Consider the following 20663-nt stretch of genomic DNA (forward strand, 5'->3'; position numbering starts at 1 on the left):
TGTTTAAATTAAGTATTAAGTGAACTTAAATGTTAAAGTTATTTAGTTTAATGACCCGTGGAATCACAGAGTCGGACTAAGAAACTCGACAGCTGAACATTTCATCAAATATCTAAAATGCATATTAAACAATCTACATCCAATCATAAGAGATAATATCGATTGTCATTGTATTTTAAAAGTGTAAATTAAAATATAAATTTAGAATCAGTTTCCTTCTGCTTAGCTTTTATACCTTCTCGTACTTAATTCAAAATAATTAATTAAAATAATTCATAAATATTTAATTTTAATAATTAAAATATTATTAATAAGATTTAATAATAATAATTAATTAATAAAATTTAATTTTAATTCAAAATTATTTAAATTAATGACATCACTCATCATGTTTAGATTTTTTTCTTTTTTTTTTCTTTTTTCTTAACAAAGGAATTAGCCTAATAATGACATCATCATTTTAGCAATATAATAGAAACTATATATATATATATATATATATATATATATATATATATATATATATATATATATATATATATATATATATATATATATATATATATATATATAAAAGATAATTTCATAATTCATCATTACAATTATTATATTAACATTAAAAAAGTTTTTTTTTATTTAATATTTAATATATTTAATTTAATGATTTAAGTGTTAGCAAAATTCTAAATTTAATACTTGTGCACCAAATCACTAATGATTTTGTCACAAGCATCTTATTCATAAGAGCATTAGAATACTTGTGCACCAAATCACCTTGCCCTCGAGGGCGCCGATATCAGTGTATGTTCTCTCACCTTGCCCTCCAACTTCGCCCTCACTCATTTCGTTTCCAAGCACAATCCAAGACGAATATCATAATTCTCTCCTACTTTTTGTGCATTATTTATTTGTTGTCACAGTCCTAACTTTTCGGTTCAGATTTAAAACCCGTAATTTACTGATCGCGTACGATTACGAATTTCAGGCATGATAAGTCTTTTTCATGTATGTATATCTCATGTACTAAAAATAAAATAAAAAATACAATCATTCTGTGTGTTTAATTAACGAATTAAATATTCTACATATTCGATATTTTTTTATATAACCATCTCTCGTTATTTTAAGCGTATCTTACTCATACGAACTCCGTTTTGGACGAATCAAAAACCCAAACGTCCGTATTTTAATGGGCTACAACTTTATTGCATTTAAAATATAAATTCCCACCCCATGTGGCCGGACTTATGGTGTCCCCACACCTACCATTGCTTGACTTTTTCTTATATAACTCCACACTCTTCCTCATTACCTCTCATTCACTCTACATCACTCACACACATTTTCTCTCAAAATATTTTCATCTTCTTAATAATATTCATCTCCATATTCATATTCATATTCAAGTAAATACTCATCTTTCACTTATCATCTTCTTAGTTTTCTTGATCTTCCATAAGAATAAAGAAGGATTATTGTATGGTGTGTTTACATACACACTTAAATATCTACATCCTTGTTCTTGAAGTGTTAGAAACTAAGATCTTACATATTTAACATGTATTTGGGGTGTGATTAAGTCACCATAAGTTAAATGAACAAGAACAAACATGGATCTTACATTTAAACATCTTTTAATACTTAAAGTGAGCTATCCAAAATGAAAACTTATATAAAATCGACTTAAACCATATGATAACTAAGTTTTTATGTTTAAATCTCTTTACCACAAGTTAGCATATGATCATATCTAACTTTTGATGTATGGATCATCTCATTTTGTTGAGTCTAGCTATGTTAACTTATTATTTTATAATCATGTGTTTGATGAGTTGTGATTCTGACCTCCATGTCTAAAAATGATCACTCATAAATATATATGTTTCAAATCTTTAAATAAGACTCTAGGATTTGAAAAGGTAACTCAATGACCTAACATCTAGAAGTTTAATGACTTCCATTGGTTAAGAAATGAGAGAGTTATGGCCTTTTCAAGTTGATCTTCATGAAATTAGTCTCAAAATGATGATACACTTTATCTCTATGTGTAAACCATCAAAATGGAATTTTTATATGATTTATTTCTTTTAAGATGAATTTTATTATCTTTTGAAGCTCTAGTATAAATTACATGACTTAGTGTTGAGTTTACTTTGTATTGATGGGACTCATTTGAAGGGTAACTACATTGACAAGATGCTTACAACGGTAGCCAAAAATGCTAATGGGCAAGTTCTGCCTGTTGCATTTGCAGTAGTTGATACTGAATCGAACGAAAGTTGGGCTTGGTTTTTGGAAATGGTCCAAACACATGTTGATGTCAGTAACAGAGATTTGTGTGTTATATATGATCGTCATGTAGGTATACTTAATGTGATGGCTAACTAACAATATGGTTGGAATAATCGTTATTGCTTGCGCCACATTCGTAGTAACTTGATGACAAAGTTTAACAGAAACACCGAGTTGAAAAAGTTGTGTTGGAGGGCCGGTTCCACGATAAAAAGTAATAGATACAAACTTGCAGTGCGTGGAGTTAGAACATTGAGTGAGGAAGCTTGGAAATATTTAGAAGACGCTGATCTTCATAAGTGGACTTTGTATAGAGATAGCTTACGTTTGCGTTGGGGTAACTTAACCACAAACATAGCCGAGTCGTTGAACAATATTTTGCGTCATGCACGTATGATTCCAGTCAAAGCGTGTATGGATTATACATTTCACTACACAAGAGAGCACTTCAACACGCAAGAAACAACCCCTCATGAATGGCAAGCACCACTATCGAAGTCTATGTGAACACAATTTTGAAAAACTTGCTTCTGCTTACACAGTAACATATTATAACCAGCAAACAGGGGTATACAATGTCCAATCTACATATCAAAGAAGTGGTGATGGTGGGACAGAGTACACTGTTAGATATTTGGCCAAAAAGTGCACTTGTGGAAGATGGCAACATCAAAGAATGCATTGCTCTCATGGCATTGCAGTATGTCGCATGAGAAATAAAGATCTAAAAACCTTGATTAGTAAATACTACACTACTACCACGTGGAGGGAACAATATAGTTATCACTTACATCCACTAAGAGATGCCACATACTGGACCACAGCAAACTGGACAGTGAAGGCCGATCCAACACGATTGATCACACATAGGGGAGGAGACAATCACGACGGCACCATAATGAGATGGATGAAAGGTACAACAGAGATACGGTCCACCTAGGTGTGATTTTTGCTCACAACCAGGTCATAACAGGAACTCGTGTCCTACTAGGTTCGGTTAAGAAATGAAGTAGTTGTAACCATAGTTATTTGTGATCAATTGTTGTAAGTGCAGTTATGTTGTTGTAACCGTAGTGTAACACCCTGATTTTTATTTTTTTTAAACACATCGGAAGTATATTTATTATTACCAAAATAACCCTGGTTAATGTTTACAAACCATAGTTAACAATTTCACTTAGTTAATGTTATTACAACATTCAAAACAGCGGTGTTACATAAAAACATTACAAAACCATAAAACATCAGAGTTCAGCTAGTAGTCAAACATGTCTTCGACCCGTCCGCAACACCCTTCCTACAGCAGTACCTAAACCTGCAAGGGTGGAAATGTGGGGGAGTTAGCACACAGCTAAGTGAATGGATACTATCTAACAGACCAAGCATAAGCAACTGAACATGCAAGGGTCACAACTATGCTAACGTCCTGAACTAGCATATAACAACAACTGACAATATGAGGATCGGCGGCTTGTACGAGCACATGACTTAGTTGATCAAGCTACAGTCTACCGATAGTCCATTTTACTGATTCCACTGCATAACCGTCCAGACGCAACACATGCGTCCTTCTATGCTATACTGAACAATCAGTAACATCGTGACCCGACCAGGCTACCACAGTCGACCTCACATCAACCCTACCTTGCCGCCTCGGTTGGTGTCCAACTAACAGTGCGCACATAAGATCACAGATAAATAGTCATGCAATCGTCCTAACTAGCATGGCAATATCTAACTACACATGGTATTCATACAGTATATAAACATGAATGTAAAGAGTCTGAACAAGTAGCGTGTCAGCTACTTAATACTCTATCCGAAGATAGACCCACTCATCGAATACCAGCAACTAGCTCAGATAATCTATCACTGAGTGGCTTCCTTATCCTTATCACCTGAACATAAGGCAAATCAAGTTAGTTTCTATCCGTTAACACAAAACAGCACAGTGCAGAAAATTAGTCACAAAAAGCGCTACTAAAAAGTCTATTTAACACTTATGCATTTTCAGAATTTACATCCTGAATATCAGAATTCACGCGGGCAGCATAACGGCTAGACATCAACACTTGGTAAAATATTCTGCCCTCAAAGACACACGGCCGACTGACTCACACAGTCGGTCGACTGTGTCTACACACTCGGTTGAGTGTCCACTCACACGGTCGACTGAGTAAAATAAATCATCTGGTCAGAACCTCAGACACACTCGGTCGAGTGTGTCACTCAACTGGTCGATCGTCTACACGGTCGGTCGAGTGTCAAGAGACACTCGGCCGAGTGTGTTCATCTGAAGAAGAAGATGAACACAGCTACGGGTTTAACCCAAAATTCGCCATTTGTTGCTCTAGAGCTCGTTTCTTACCTCAAAACTGACCAAATCGACTACACTAAACATCAATAAGCATAAACCCACAAGATTTTGACACAAACAACATCAAAATCAACCCATTTGACATTAAAACCCACTTTTCACAAACTTGACACAAAAACCTCAATTTCACAAAGATTAAAGCTCGATACACTAAGATTCTTACCTTAAAAGATTCAGTAAATTGTAAAGAACAAGATTATACAAAAGATTTGAGCTCTAGAACATTAACTAGAAATCTAAGGTTTGAGATTGAAGAGAAAGTGAGTACGGGTTTGGTTTGGGAATTTTCCAGAAAATGGTAGAAATGAGCTGACTTCAGCTTTTATATGTGGGTTAAATACAATACCCCATCACACACGGGTATTTACCAGTTATCTAATATCTTTCGTACTTAATTTGACTGCCCTAACGGAGTCCAAATTAAATAAATGAACCTGTTCTGTGACCCTTGTCACAAACTGGTCTTAACCAAATAATAAAATAACATTACACATATAAAATAAAGGCATAAATAATTGCACAAATATGCCTAAGGGCACAATAGTCATCTTACTTCTAGGCCAGATATGAGAATGTTACAAATCCACCCCCTTAAAGAGATTCTATCCTCGAAATCTGGTCAAGGTCAAACAGATGTGGATAACGAGCCTTCATCAGTTCTTCGGTCTCTCACGTAAGGTTTGATCCTAAACTATGCTTCCACTCAACAAGCACCATATGGATCTCCTTCTTTCTCAACTTTGTTACCTTTCTATCAACAATCCTAACTGGTTCTTCAACTAGCTTTTGATTCAAGTCAACCCTTAAATCACTCAACGGAACCAGTTGCGTCTCATCATCAACCTTATGTAGCGACCCGACCAAAATCATCATTGACGGCGCCGCTAACTTAGGTCCCGTTACGTGGTCGTAGTCCCGATAAGAGACTCGTTTGACCAAAATTTATGTCGCGTTCATTTGAAAAGTACCAGGCTTGCAAAGTTTAGTTTACCAAACGGATCGACAACAAGTTTAAGTTTACAAAAGTAGTAATGTATAATTGAAATAACTTGCGACATAATTAGTTGAAAATCACAGTTGCTATAAATAGCGTAAGTATGTAAACAAAAATCGAATCCAAAAGTGCTATCCCTAGCGTATGCATGCATGGTTGACTCCAGTCAAGAAATCAAAGTGTGCGGAAGCATGTATCAAATAGCCAAGTATGAACCTGAGAAACATATAGAAAACTGTCAACGAAAAACATTGGTGAAATCATAGTTGTATTAGTAAACGTTGTTTTTGAACCACAAGATTTAGTATTCCCATAACGTTGATTATCAAAATCGTTTGCGTTCCAAAAGTATTGTTCGCGAGCACCCAATTATCAAGACTTAACGTTTCCTTCCATAGAACCCCATCACAATAGTGTTAGAACATACACTGTTTCTCAAAAATATATTTCATCCGTAGACGGTAGCGAACCGTCCGAGATGAGGGTTTGTCAAACCCGTATGGCCACACAATATAAGTTCTCGCTTACACCCTGCAAGTGTAACTAATGATAATTGAATTGAGGATTTTTGTTCTAACTCGCTGTGGAATGTTTGTTTTATCATACTTGTGTTCAAAGTATAAAAGTAAGTAGTACAAAAATGTAACAAAGTATATGTTTCTCAGCCCACGATTTAAAAGTATAAAAAGTTGTTGAAAAGGTGGGACTATGATCTCACCTCGAGTGCACGAGTATAAAGGTACTTCACAAAGTAAACGTGTGCATGAAAGTTGCTTAGCCTTGACCTAAACAAGTAAGTTGTATCAATTAACCGATTACGACACATGGTCAGGCGAAATGTGTTCAATTAGTCCTATGGCTCGTTACGACTCGAATAGTATAGCATGTGAATCACGTTGTCAAGTTTCATGCAAGAATCAAGTATAAAAGAAGATTAGAACGATTGCATAAACGTTTGGTTAAGTTTGACTAAAAGTCAAACTTGGTCAAAGTCAACGAAAAAGTCAACACGTTCGGGTCGGGTCCCGAACTATTTTTCTAAGCTTAGAAGTCATATATGAGCATGTTGGCCAAGTTACATGTTAATCGGAGGTGCGTAGCATAGTTGGAATTAAACGAAAAAGTGCAAAGTTGGTCAGCCCCTGAACAAGGCAAATGTCGCGCCGCGACATATGGTGGCCGCGCCGCGAAAAAGGGCGTGGCCTGGTGCCTGGTCAGTTTCAAAAGTTCAAGTCTTGATCCAAAATTCAATTTAGCACAAAACGCAAACCGTAAACACTTAGGACTTGTATCTTATATCGTTTGAAAGGTAATTTGACAAAGAACACAACTAAACACATATCATCAATCAAAACATGCGTTTACAATAACCGAAATCTCATCAAGTGGTCATTGGAGGTTTGTTTTCAAAGTTTCAAGTCCACAAAATGCATTTTAAGATTCGGGGATCCAATTCACACATATGATATGCCGTTTTGAAGGTAATGAAACATGCATTACAACTAAACACTTACAATTATTATTTCATGGCATTCAAGCATCAAGAAGTTCATCTCAAGAACTATCAAACCCTAATCAAGAATCACAAAATCATTAATCATGTTCTTGAAGTTTTCTTAATCAACCTACACATCAAAACGTAGCTAATGATACTAGTAACACAATTAAAACATGAACTTTAACAATTTAACAACATTTAATCTTCCAAAATGCAAGATTAAGCAAACCCATTTCAAAAGTTCAAACTAGTTACTCAAAACAACAAATCGAGCAATCAAAACCTACATTCATGTTATACACGAGCCATACACACTAACTAACACTATTTTAAGTCAAAAACACGAATCTAGAGGAATCTAGAGTTTTAGAAATGTTACCCAAACTTGATAAAATTGGTATCAAAATGTAGAGGATTAAGAGAGGATCACGAATATGTAATTTTTTTTGAAGTTTGCTTCTTGATTCGGTTTTAGATGATGATTTTGTGAGTTGGGGTTTAAGTTCCAAAAATGGAAGTAATAAGAGAGAAAGAAGAGAAAGAGATGAGAAGGTGGGTGAAAACGAATGGGTGGATGAGGTGGGTTGACTAGTTGACCTAGTCAACTAGTTTGCCCACTTGGCAACCTCGGTCCCTCAAGTTTCAAAGCGGGTGCAGGAATTAACCAAACGAATATTTTTAAAAACGCTCAAGTAAACGAGTGATGTTAAAATTAAATAACGGGAATATTATGAACGTTAGTCAACGGAAACTACGAATTTAAATAACGAAAGATATTATTTAATAAAAAAGATGGTGTTAAAATAATTTTAACGAAAAAACGCGGGATGTTACATTACCTACACCTTAAAAGAAATTTCGTCCCGAAATTTAGTTGGAAGTAGTAGTCGTTGTTTCTTCCTCGAGATCTTGTGTTGCCAATTCTACGGATAAGTGAAGGTACGTCCTTGGGTATTTCAACGAACTTTGACGGTCGGGATTTTATGTTGTTTTAAAGTTTGGTTTCACGATTTATGGTTTCAACCGGTCCTCCTAGGAAGTGGAGTGTATCATCGATAGTAAGCTCATCGAAAGGAATAAGAAGTTCTTGTTAGCAAGACACGTCTTTAAGTTTGATACATAGAATGTATGATGAACGGAGACTCAAATGAGTCGGAAAGTCTAAGCGGCTAGCAACGGGTCCAAAGCTCCCCAAGATTTCAAAAGGATCAAAATATCACGGATTTAGCTTTCTACGTTTCTCGAAACGGATTACACCTCCTCGAGGTGCGAACTTTTAACGTGACGCGGTTTCCCACTTGGAATTCGAGAGGTTTACATCTAACATCGGCATAGCTCCCTTGGAGACTACGGCCGTTTTGAGTCTTTTCTTAGATTTGAACGACCTTAACGGTTATTTCATGAATGAGTTTGGGTTCGGTGGTCTGCTTGTCACCTACTTCGGTTCAACAATTAAGAAAACGACAATTGCTGCTATATGAGTTTTCGAAAAGTGTGGCGCAAATACTTCGGATGAAAATTTTTGTAGTAAGAGGATTCGGCTAAAGGCAAATACTTTTCTCAAGTAAATTTGAAGTCGATGACATGAACTCGTATTATGGTTTACAAGGTTTGAATCGTACATTTGCTTTGTCCGTCGTTTTGTGAGTAATACGCGGTACTCGCATCTAAACGTGGTCCCATGGCCTTTTGTAAGTCTAGAAGTGAAACGAGCATCCCGATCCGAAGTGAGGTACATTTCCTTATGATATATTGGAACAAGCCTATTAGGACCTGAAAACGTTTGTTGGAACAAGTTTCTTATCGGAATTTGAAAAGCGTTCGTTAGGACTATTCACCCTCATGGCGAATACTAGTATAACGTAAAGAGTCTATCCCTCCATTGAGAATTTAGAATAAGGATTTCCTTAAACGGAAGTAGGAATGTAATGCAAGAGAAATTTCTGCCTCGATATGAGCATATCAAGCATATTGTAGTTCGTCAATAAACTGTACGAAACCGAGATAGTATACGCGCGTAATACATGTTTGAAGTTGAAAGAATTTGTCATTCTTTCTGAAGCATAAATATGGTTCGACAATAATCGAAGGTGTGTCCCCGGTATGGTTGTTATCAGTACTTTCGGAGTTTTCAGAAATCCAAACAAGAAAAATGAAGTCATGTACATGGCACTTGGTGGTGATTAGGTTGATCGAGTCCAACAACTGTAACGACCCCGACAAATCGTCAAGTGACGGCGTCGACTACGTAGGTCCCATTACCTGGTCATAAGTCTTTAAAACAGACGTTTGACCCAAAATATGTCGCATCCATTCAAGTGTAAAGATTGTTTCAAAGTTTACAAAGATAATTGACCACAAGTTAAGTTACAACGTTATAAGTACAAATGAAAACTATGCGACACAGTTTAAATAAGTTCAAAAGATGCTCCAAAATGCATGTATACTCGACATCCAAGCAAGTATCAAAAGAGTGCGGAAGCATGTATTACTAAGCATTCAAAACCTGAGAAAACATAGAAGAATCTGTCAACGAAAACGTTGGTGAAATCATAGGTTTAGTAAGTATTAAACGTTGTTTTTGAACCACAAGATTTTGTATTTCCATAACGTAGATTATCCAAATCATTTGCATTCCAAAAGTGTTGTTATACGCGAGCACTCAATTATCAAAACTTAACCAACGTTACCCCATCACACAGTGCTAGAACCCACACTAAAACACAAAAATATATTTCATCCGCATAACGGTAGCGAACCGTCCGAATGAGGGTTTGTTAAACCCGTATGGCCACACAATATAAGTTCTCGCTTACACCCTGCAAGTGTAACTAATGATAATCGAATTGAGGCATTTTTGTTCTAACTCGCACGTGGAATGTTTGTTTTCACACTTGTGTTCAAAACATAAAAGTAAGTAGTACAAGATGTAACAAAGTATATGTTTTCTCAGCCCACGATTTAAAAGTATAAAAGTTGTTGAAAAGGTGGGACTATGATCTCACCTTGAGCGCGAGAGTTAATAAAGTACTTCAACAAGTAAACGCGTGCAAAGACAAAGCTAGTCTTGACCTAAACATATAGGTTATATCAATATCGGTAAGCACAAACGGTCAAAGATGTTCAATTAGTCCTATGGCTCGTTACGACTCGATTATATTAACATGTGAATCAACTAGTCAAGTTTCATGCAAGTTACAAGTAAATAATCATGTTAGAAAGGTTGCAAAAGTATTTGGTTAAGTTTGACAAAAAGTCAAACTTGGTCGGGTCAAAGTCAACGGAAAAGTCAACGGGGTCGGGTTGGGTATCCGACAATTTTTCTAAGTTATATAATCATATATGAGCATGTTGGCCAAGTTTCATGTTAATCGGAGGTCCGTAGCATAGCAAACATTTTACGTCAAAAGATCAAAGCAAACAGCCCATTTTAGTGTATCAGGACGGTGTCCCAAAAATCAGGACGGTGTCCTGATATGAAGAGTGGGAAAACGTCCCAAATATCAAGACGGCATCCCAATATGAAGAGTGGGACGGCGTCCCAAATATCAGGACGGCGTCCCAATTGCCTTCCAGGCCCTGTTTGCTGAATTTCTCAAGTGCACGACCCAAACTTCAAACAATCACAATTTATGATCCGCAAACAATTAGAACATGTATTTTATATCATCGGAAAGCTATTTCGACAAGGAATACAACTAACCACATATCATAAATCAAAATCATCATTTAAGACAACAAAAACCTCTTCGAAAGTTCGTTAAACGTTCCAAATCAAGGTTTCAAGTTCATCAATTGCAATTTAAGTTTCGGGAATCCAATTTATACATATGATATGCCGTTTTGAAGGTAATGAAACATGTAATACAACTAAATACTTACTAATAACATTTCATGGCATTCAAATCATCAAAAGTTCATTTAAAGTCTATCAAACTCTAACGAAAATTCACAAAAATCAATAGTCATGAGTTTGATGTTTCCTTAATCAACCTATACATCAAAACGAAGCTAAAGATACTAGTAACACTTTTAAAACATGCACTTTAACAATCTAACAACATTTGATCATCCAAAATCAAGGATTTAGCAAGAAATTTTCATATTGAACTAGTTACACCAAAAACAACGAATCGGGCATACAAATTACATACACGACATCACAATGAGCCATAGACACTAATTAACAACTTTATAAGTCAAGAACACGAATTTAAAGAAATCTAGTGTTTTAGAAATGTTACCCAAAATCGAAGTAGTTAGCATCAAATCGAAGAGGATGATGAGAGGATCAAGAATATGTAGTTTGTTTTGATGTTTACTTCCTTGGTGAGATTTGGATGATGATTTTATGTTTGAGAAATGAGAGAGTTTGAAAGTATCAAAAATGGAAAAGGGAGGATGAATGAAAGGGATGAAGGAGGTTGACTCTTTGACCTAGTCAAAAGTTTGATACTTTGGCAAGTTTGGTCCCTCAACTTTGAATCGGGTGCGGAAAATAACCGAATGAATTATTTTAAGTTACACGGGAGTACGGGAGATATTAAAATCCGATAACGAAAATATTTAAAATGTTACATAACAAAGGATACGAATCTAGATACGAAGGGTATTATTTAAAAAGAAAAAGACGGGCGTTAAAATAATTTAACGAAAAAATGCGGGATGTTACATTATCCACACCTCAAAAGAAATTTCGTCCCGAAATTTAGTTGGAAGTAGTAGTCGATATCTCTTACTCGAGACTTTACGTTGTCAATGTTATGAATAAGTGAAGGCACGTCCTTGAGTGTTCTCATGAATTTGGATAGTTAGGGTATTTCGTTGTATTAAGGTTCGGTTTTTACGATCCCTGGTTTCAACTGGTTTTCCTATGAAGAGAAGTTTGTCATCGATAGTTGATGTATCTAGCAGGATTGCACGTTCCTGTTCCGCAGGACACGTTTCTAAGTTTGTTACATGGTACACAGGGTAAGCGGAAACTTAATTGAGTCAGAAGTTCCAAACGGTAGGAAGCGGTTCCAATACGCCCCAAGGTTTCAAAAGGGTTAACGTGTCGCGAGTTTAACTTTCCCTGATTCCCGAAACGGATTACACCTTTCCAAGGTGCGGGTTCTCAATATTACACTGTTACAGGGATTTTGTGAGGTTTTCATCTAAGTTTGGTATAACTCTTTTGGTGACTATGGGTTGTCTCGAGCCCTTCTCGGACTTGAATGATCTCAATTGTTGTTTCTTGATTGAGTTCAGATTCTGTGTTTTGTTTGCCACATGCGTTGGTTAAATGAACAGGGGTACGACATTAGCGGTCATATAGGGTTTCGGAAAGTGCGGGTGAACACACGAGTGGTAACTACTGTTGTACGAGTGATCTACTAAAGGTGACAATACGAGTTTGTGACATGTCTTTCCAAGACGTAAATCGTTCGTTTGCTCGGTTCATCGGTTTGTGGGTGGTACGTGGTACTCATGTCTAAGCGGGTCTCCAGGGTTTCTTGTAAAACTAGAAGTGAAACGAGTATTTCGATACGGGATAATTGACAAGGATACACCGTGTTGGAATAGAATCTCTTAAGATATGTTTGAACAAGTTAGTTAGGGTTCAAAAAAAAAAAATGTTCGTTAGGACTATTCACCCTCGTGGCGAATACTAATGTAATGTGAGGAGTTTCTCTATCCATGGAGAAATGTTACAAGGAGTTTCCTTAAACGGAAATGCGAGCGATAAAGATAGGAGTGAAATGAGGACTGAGAATAGGATGAGCTTACATCTCGAGGTTGCCATAACGTGCCTCTAGTTGTCGAAAATTGAAGTCTGGAAGAGAAACAAGATAGTACACGTAATTGTATAGTTCGGGGTTGAATAATAGTTGGCCGCTTATCAGAAACACAAGGACGTTAAGTCAAAGAAGAGTGAAGTATCGTTGGATTGTGTGTTATCTTAAATTCCAGTAATATCAGACAGTAACGGTGAAATAACAGAGGTATGTGTGTGGTACGTGATGACGAGAAAGTTGATCGGATCTACAGTTTAGTATTCGAATTCTTTGTGCAAAATAACGAATTTTAGTTACGTTAATTTTGAGTCGAGAGAGTATGCCTTTCGGCGTTCATGTAGAAATATTTCCATGTTTGAGTTCGATCTGTTGCTATACGATTTTAACTAGAAATGTTGGTGTGAAGAATCACGCTCAAGGTTCGAACACGGAGAGGTTTAAAGTTTTCCCTTAGTGAGTTAACGAGTTTAAAAGTCGGGTAACACGAGAAAAGTCAGAAATGAATCTTCGGTGATAACAGGCGAGATCTAAGATTTTACGAATACAAGTCTGAGTTGAGAGAGTTTCATGATTACGTGTGGCTTGATTTCGAGATTGATTGTAATGCCTTGACCATTAACATCATGGTCTAGAAAATTTGACTTCGTTTAACAGAAATTCTCACTCGGAGAATTTGGTATAGAGTTGCTCTTTTCTCAAAGTTCGAGCGTAAGATGATGATGTTGTTCGTTTGCCTTCTTTACTTGAATAAGTTAAGATGTCATCTATAAATATGATAACAGATTTGTCTAGATAAGTTGCATACGTGGTTTAGGAGGTTCATGAATACGGACGGAGTCCTAAATAAATCAAATGGTACTAAGAGGGATTTACAACTAACGTTGCGAGCTCGGAAAATGGCTTAGGAGACATCGCCTCCCTTAACCCCCAATTGATGATAACCAGAACGGAGGTCGATTTGGAATACACGGGATCCACGCAAATAATCATGAGGTAATGGATACGAGGAAGAGAGTATTGGTTTCCAACCGAAAGTTACTTAGTTCACAATAATCTATACATAAATGTAGGGCAACAATTTCTCCTTAATGAATAGGTTTTGAGTTCCTTAGTTCTATAGGTGTCGAGTCCAATTTCTTAACGCATATCCTCCGATAAAATTTATAGGCACACAATATTTTCCGTCGGTCACTTAAATCGTCTAAGTAGTATCTGGGGGAAAGAGGTGGAATATAAAGAGCACGAGTCAAATCCTTGGTTATAAAACGTCTAATGGTACTCGAATCGAATAAGTATGAAATATACGGTTTGTTGTAAAGAAACGTACCCGTGACTAGTCCATCATCGCCTCGGGCATCCTAGGTGTCGATGTTGTAAGTTCAACGGCGCGCGTTGGTTTTTGCTTTATTCTTTGGGCATTCATTCCTAAAATGACCCGATTGGCCACATTTGTAGCAAATACTCGGCTTTGGTGCGTCGGGCCCCTTTTGAGTGACGGGGGCGGTACTTCCACAATACTTGGCAATATGACCACTACCTTGGCACCGATGGCAAATTAGCTTGCCACATTCACCAAAATGATGCTTGTGGCATTTGTTGCAAAAAGGTCGTGTCCCGGCATAACTTTTCTTGCCGACGGTGGTGAGAGGTTCCTTGGCAAAGTTGTTGTTGTAGTTGCTCGATTGGGGGGCTTCCCATTTTCTTTTGTTGTCACCCGACTCATCCTCGGCTTTAGGTGCCGGCACTTCAATCTCGTCTACCGTTTCGATCAATTGACGGGCCATATTCAGGGCCTCTTGGTGATTACTGGGTTTGGATGACATTACTCCTTGTTTGATGCTCTTGGGAAGACCATCCATGTAAAGTTTAACCCTTAGAGGTTCGGGGGTCACGAGGTTTGGGCACATCAAGGATAGCTCAGAAAATCGTTGATTATATGCCTTTAGGTCATTCCCGACCGCTTTTAAAGTTCTTAGTTCGTGTTCGAGCTTACGGGTCCGCGGGAAGTATTCGGTGATCATCTTTTTCTTTAAGTCGGCCCATGAGAGAGTGTGAGCTTCATCGATACCCACCGACAGCACATACGTATTCCACCATGTGAGGGCGATACCGGCGAAAGTGTGGGTGGAATATTTGACTTTGTCTTGGTCCCGACAACCGCTTATGCTAAAAACGGCTTCTGTTTGCTCAAACCATCGGGTGAGCACAACCGGTCCTCCGGTCCCATCGAAGGTGTGAGGTTTGCACCCCATGAAAGTTTTGTAGGAGCAACCCTCGTTTGAATTACCGGCTCCATGGTTGTTGTGGTTGTGGTTGTTATTGATGTCGGAGGAGATACTAGCCATAGCCGCACCTATGGCGGTGGCTATCATGCGTTGAAAAGCTTGTTCGGAAGTTTCATTACGTGGCCCGCGACGGGGAGGCATTGTTCCTTCAAGACACAAGAATATCGTTGATTAGTATTCTCAATAATACTAATCATGATAGGGAATGATGATGTAGAGAAAATTTTCCTTGACTCGCCTTAAATTCTTTATGTCATAATGTCGGAATGTCCATATGAATCACCGTAATATAATCCCGGAAATTATATTACCCTGATTCTCATGTGCATTTAACATTACCTCATAAAGTCAAGGTGGCGCGTCAACAAAATTTATCAACGTAAGATCAAGATCGAATACGAGTTAGATATGATAGAAGAGTTCGAGTATAGATGCACAAATAGTCAAGTAATTCCTACTTCAGTCTATATGCCGGTTGTAGTCTAGATTCACCTATGTACCCTATGACTCGGGGTGGACACAAATGAACTCTAAATCCCTACAACCAAGGCTCTGATACCACTTGTAACGACCCCGACAAATCGTCAAGTGACGGCGTCGACTACGTAGGTCCCATTACCTGGTCATAAGTCTTTAAAACAGACGTTTGACCCAAAATATGTCGCATCCATTCAAGTGTAAAGATTGTTTCAAAGTTTACAAAGATAATTGACCACAAGTTAAGTTACAACGTTATAAGTACAAATGAAAACTATGCGACACAGTTTAAATAAGTTCAAAAGATGCTCCAAAATGCATGTATACTCGACATCCAAGCAAGTATCAAAAGAGTGCGGAAGCATGTATCACTAAGCATTCAAAACCTGAGAAAACATAGAAGAATCTGTCAACGAAAACGTTGGTGAAATCATAGGTTTAGTAAGTATTAAACGTTGTTTTTGAACCACAAGATTTTGTATTTCCATAACGTAGATTATCCAAATCATTTGCATTCCAAAAGTGTTGTTATACGCGAGCACTCAATTATCAAAACTTAACCAACGTTACCCCATCACACAGTGCTAGAACCCACACTAAAACACAAAAATATATTTCATCCGCATAACGGTAGCGAACCGTCCGAATGAGGGTTTGTTAAACCCGTATGGCCACACAATATAAGTTCTCGCTTACACCCTGCAAGTGTAACTAATGATAATCGAATTGAGGCATTTTTGTTCTAACTCGCACGTGGAATGTTTGTTTTCACACTTGTGTTCAAAACATAAAAGTAAGTAGTACAAGATGTAACAAAGTATATGTTTTCTCAGCCCACGATTTAAAAGTATAAAAGTTGTTGAAAAGGTGGGACTATGATCTCACCTTGAGCGCGAGAGTTAATAAAGTACTTCAACAAGTAAACGCGTGCAAAGACAAAGCTAGTCTTGACCTAAACATATAGGTTATATCAATATCGGTAAGCACAAACGGTCAAAGATGTTCAATTAGTCCTATGGCTCGTTACGACTCGATTATATTAACATGTGAATCAACTAGTCAAGTTTCATGCAAGTTACAAGTAAATAATCATGTTAGAAAGGTTGCAAAAGTATTTGGTTAAGTTTGACAAAAAGTCAAACTTGGTCGGGTCAAAGTCAACGGAAAAGTCAACGGGGTCGGGTTGGGTATCCGACAATTTTTCTAAGTTATATAATCATATATGAGCATGTTGGCCAAGTTTCATGTTAATCGGAGGTCCGTAGCATAGCAAACATTTTACGTCAAAAGATCAAAGCAAACAGCCCATTTTAGTGTATCAGGACGGTGTCCCAAAAATCAGGACGGTGTCCTGATATGAAGAGTGGGACGGCGTCCCAAATATCAAGACGGCGTCCCAATATGAAGAGTGGGACGGCGTCCCAAATATCAGGACGGCGTCCCAATTGCCTTCCAGGCCCTGTTTGCTGAATTTCTCAAGTGCACGACCCAAACTTCAAACAATCACAATTTATGATCCGCAAACAATTAGAACATGTATTTTATATCATCGGAAAGCTATTTCGACAAGGAATACAACTAACCACATATCATAAATCAAAATCATCATTTAAGACAACAAAAACCTCATCGAAAGTTCGTTAAACGTTCCAAATCAAGGTTTCAAGTTCATCAATTGCAATTTAACTTTCGGGAATCCAATTTATACATATGATATGCCGTTTTGAAGGTAATGAAACATGTAATACAACTAAATACTTACTAACAACATTTCATGGCATTCAAATCATCAAAAGTTCATTTAAAGTCTATCAAACTCTAACGAAAATTCACAAAAATCAATAGTCATGAGTTTGATGTTTCCTTAATCAACCTATACATCAAAACGAAGCTAAAGATACTAGTAACACTTTTAAAACATGCACTTTAACAATCTAACAACATTTGATCATCCAAAATCAAGGATTTAGCAAGAAATTTTCATATTGAACTAGTTACACCAAAAACAACGAATCGGGCATACAAATTACATACACGACATCACAATGAGCCATAGACACTAATTAACAACTTTATAAGTCAAGAACACGAATTTAAAGAAATCTAGTGTTTTAGAAATGTTACCCAAAATCGAAGTAGTTAGCATCAAATCGAAGAGGATTATGAGAGGATCAAGAATATGTAGTTTGTTTTGATGTTTACTTCCTTGGTGAGATTTGGATGATGATTTTATGTTTGAGAAATGAGAGAGTTTGAAAGTATCAAAAATGGAAAAGGGAGGATGAATGAAAGGGATGAAGGAGGTTGACTCTTTGACCTAGTCAAAAGTTTAATACTTTGGCAAGTTTGGTCCCTCAACTTTGAATCGGGTGCGGAAAATAACCGAACGAATTATTTTAAGTTACACGGGAGTACGGGAGATATTAAAATCCGATAACGAAAATATTTAAAATGTTACATAACAAAGGATACGAATCTAGATACGAAGGGTATTATTTAAAAAGAAAAAGACGGGCGTTAAAATAATTTAACGGAAAAATGCGGGATGTTACAACAACCATCACGTGTCATTAGAACTTTGGTATGAATTACCATAATATAACCACGTTGATCGAGTGTCATTATATTACGCTAACTCATACCTCCATTCCCACATCACTCCATAGATTCATGTTCGTGTCATCGTGAAGATCTAAAATGAACAAAATGTAACGATGTCTCTAACGTGACTCGTATTGAATCGAAAGAATTAGTGCAACTCTGAAGATGCGTTTCCCGAGGGAAGTGTATAAATGATTGTTCACGTCAATGCGGTTCGAGTCAGACAATAATGTATTTCGGTACTAGAAGTGTAACGAATCACGATAACGAGTAGTACGTAACCGTAGTGATAAGTAGTGACGACGATACTCACCTAGAGTAGTGATGGTAGTAACATGAAGTGGTAGATAGTAAGGAACACCGGTGTGACACCGATAGTAAGTTGAAATGGGGGCGAATAACAATCTGGGAGGCAGAGTTCCCGAACAAGTGTGACTAATAAAGTCGTCATCATCCTTACGCGTATGAATCTTGAATTCACGTGTGTTACCAAAAAGTGGCAGAATATGTAGTGACCCGAACTTTTCCATGTTTATATATATTAATTGAGATTGATGTTTACATGATTAAATGTTTCCAACATGTTAAGCAATCAAACTTGTTAAGACTTGATTAATTGAAATAGGTTTCATATAGACAATTGACCACCCAAGTTGACCGGTGATTCACGAACGTTTAAACTTGTAAAAAAACTATATGATGACATATATATGGTTATATATATAGTTAACATGATATTATGATAAGTAAACATATCATTAATTATATTAACAATGAACTACATATGTAAAAACAAGACTACTAACTTAATGATTTTGAAACGAGACATATAAGTAACGTTTATCGTTGTAACGACATTTAATGTATATATATCATATTAAGAGATATTCGTACATCATAATATCATGATAATATAATAATTTAAAATCTCTTTTGTTATTATAAACATTGGGTTAACAACATTTAACAAGATCGTTAACCTAAAGGTTTCAAAACAACACTTACATGTAACGACTAACGATGACTTAACGACTCAGTTAAAATGTATATACATGTAGTGTTTTAATATGTATTTATACACTTTTGAAAGACTTCAATACACTTATCAAAATACTTCTACTTAACAAAAATGCTTACAATTACATTCTCGTTCAGTTTCATCAACAATTCTACTCGTATGCACCCGTATTCGTACTCGTACAATACACAGCTTTTAGATGTATGTACTATTGGTATATACACTCCAATAATCAGCTCTTAGCAGCCCATGTGAGTCACCTAACACATGTGGGAACCATCATTTGGCAACTAGCATGAAATATCTCATAAAATTACAAAAATATGAGTAATCATTCATGACTTATTTACATGAAAACAAAATTACATATCCTTTATATCTAATCCATACACCAACGACCAAAAACACCTACAAACACTTTCATTCTTCAATTTTCTTTATCTAATTGATCTCTCTCAAGTTCTATCTTCAAGTTCTAAGTGTTCTTCATAAATTCCAAAAGTTCTAGTTTCATAAAATCAAGAATACTTTCAAGTTTGCTAGCTCACTTCCAATCTTGTAAGGTGATCATCCAACCTCAAGAAATCTTTGTTTCTTACAGTAGGTTATCATTCTAATACAAGGTAATAATCATATGCAAACTTTGGTTCAATTTCTATAACTATAACAATCTTATTTCAAGTGATGATCTTACTTGAACTTGTTTTCGTGTCATGATTTTGCTTCAAGAACTTTGAGCCATCCAAGGATCCATTGAAGCTAGATCCATTTTTCTCTTTTCCAGTAGGTTCATCCAAGGAACTTAAGGTAGTAATGATGTTCATAACATCATTCGATTCATACATATAAAGCTATCTTATTCGAAGGTTTAAACTTGTAATCACTAGAACATAGTTTAGTTAATTCTAAACTTGTTCGCAAACAAAAGTTAATCCTTCTAACTTGACTTTTAAAATCAACTAAACACATGTTCTATATCTATATGATATGCTAACTTAATGATTTAAAACCTGGAAACACGAAAAACACCGTAAAACCGGATTTACGCCGTCGTAGTAACACCGCGGGCTGTTTTGGGTTAGTTAATTAAAAACTATGATAAACTTTGATTTAAAAGTTGTTATTCTGAGAAAATGATTTTTATTATGAACATGAAACTATATCCAAAAATTATGGTTAAACTCAAAGTGGAAGTATGTTTTCTAAAATGGTCATCTAGACGTCGTTCTTTCGACTGAAATGACTACCTTTACAAAAACGACTTGTAACTTATTTTTCCGACTAGAAACCTATACTTTTTTTGTTTAGATTCATAAAATAGAGTTCAATATGAAACCATAGCAA

Source organism: Rutidosis leptorrhynchoides, chromosome 11 (assembly GCF_046630445.1).
Source record: "Rutidosis leptorrhynchoides isolate AG116_Rl617_1_P2 chromosome 11, CSIRO_AGI_Rlap_v1, whole genome shotgun sequence".
In the NCBI taxonomy this organism is placed as follows: Eukaryota; Viridiplantae; Streptophyta; class Magnoliopsida; order Asterales; family Asteraceae; genus Rutidosis; species Rutidosis leptorrhynchoides.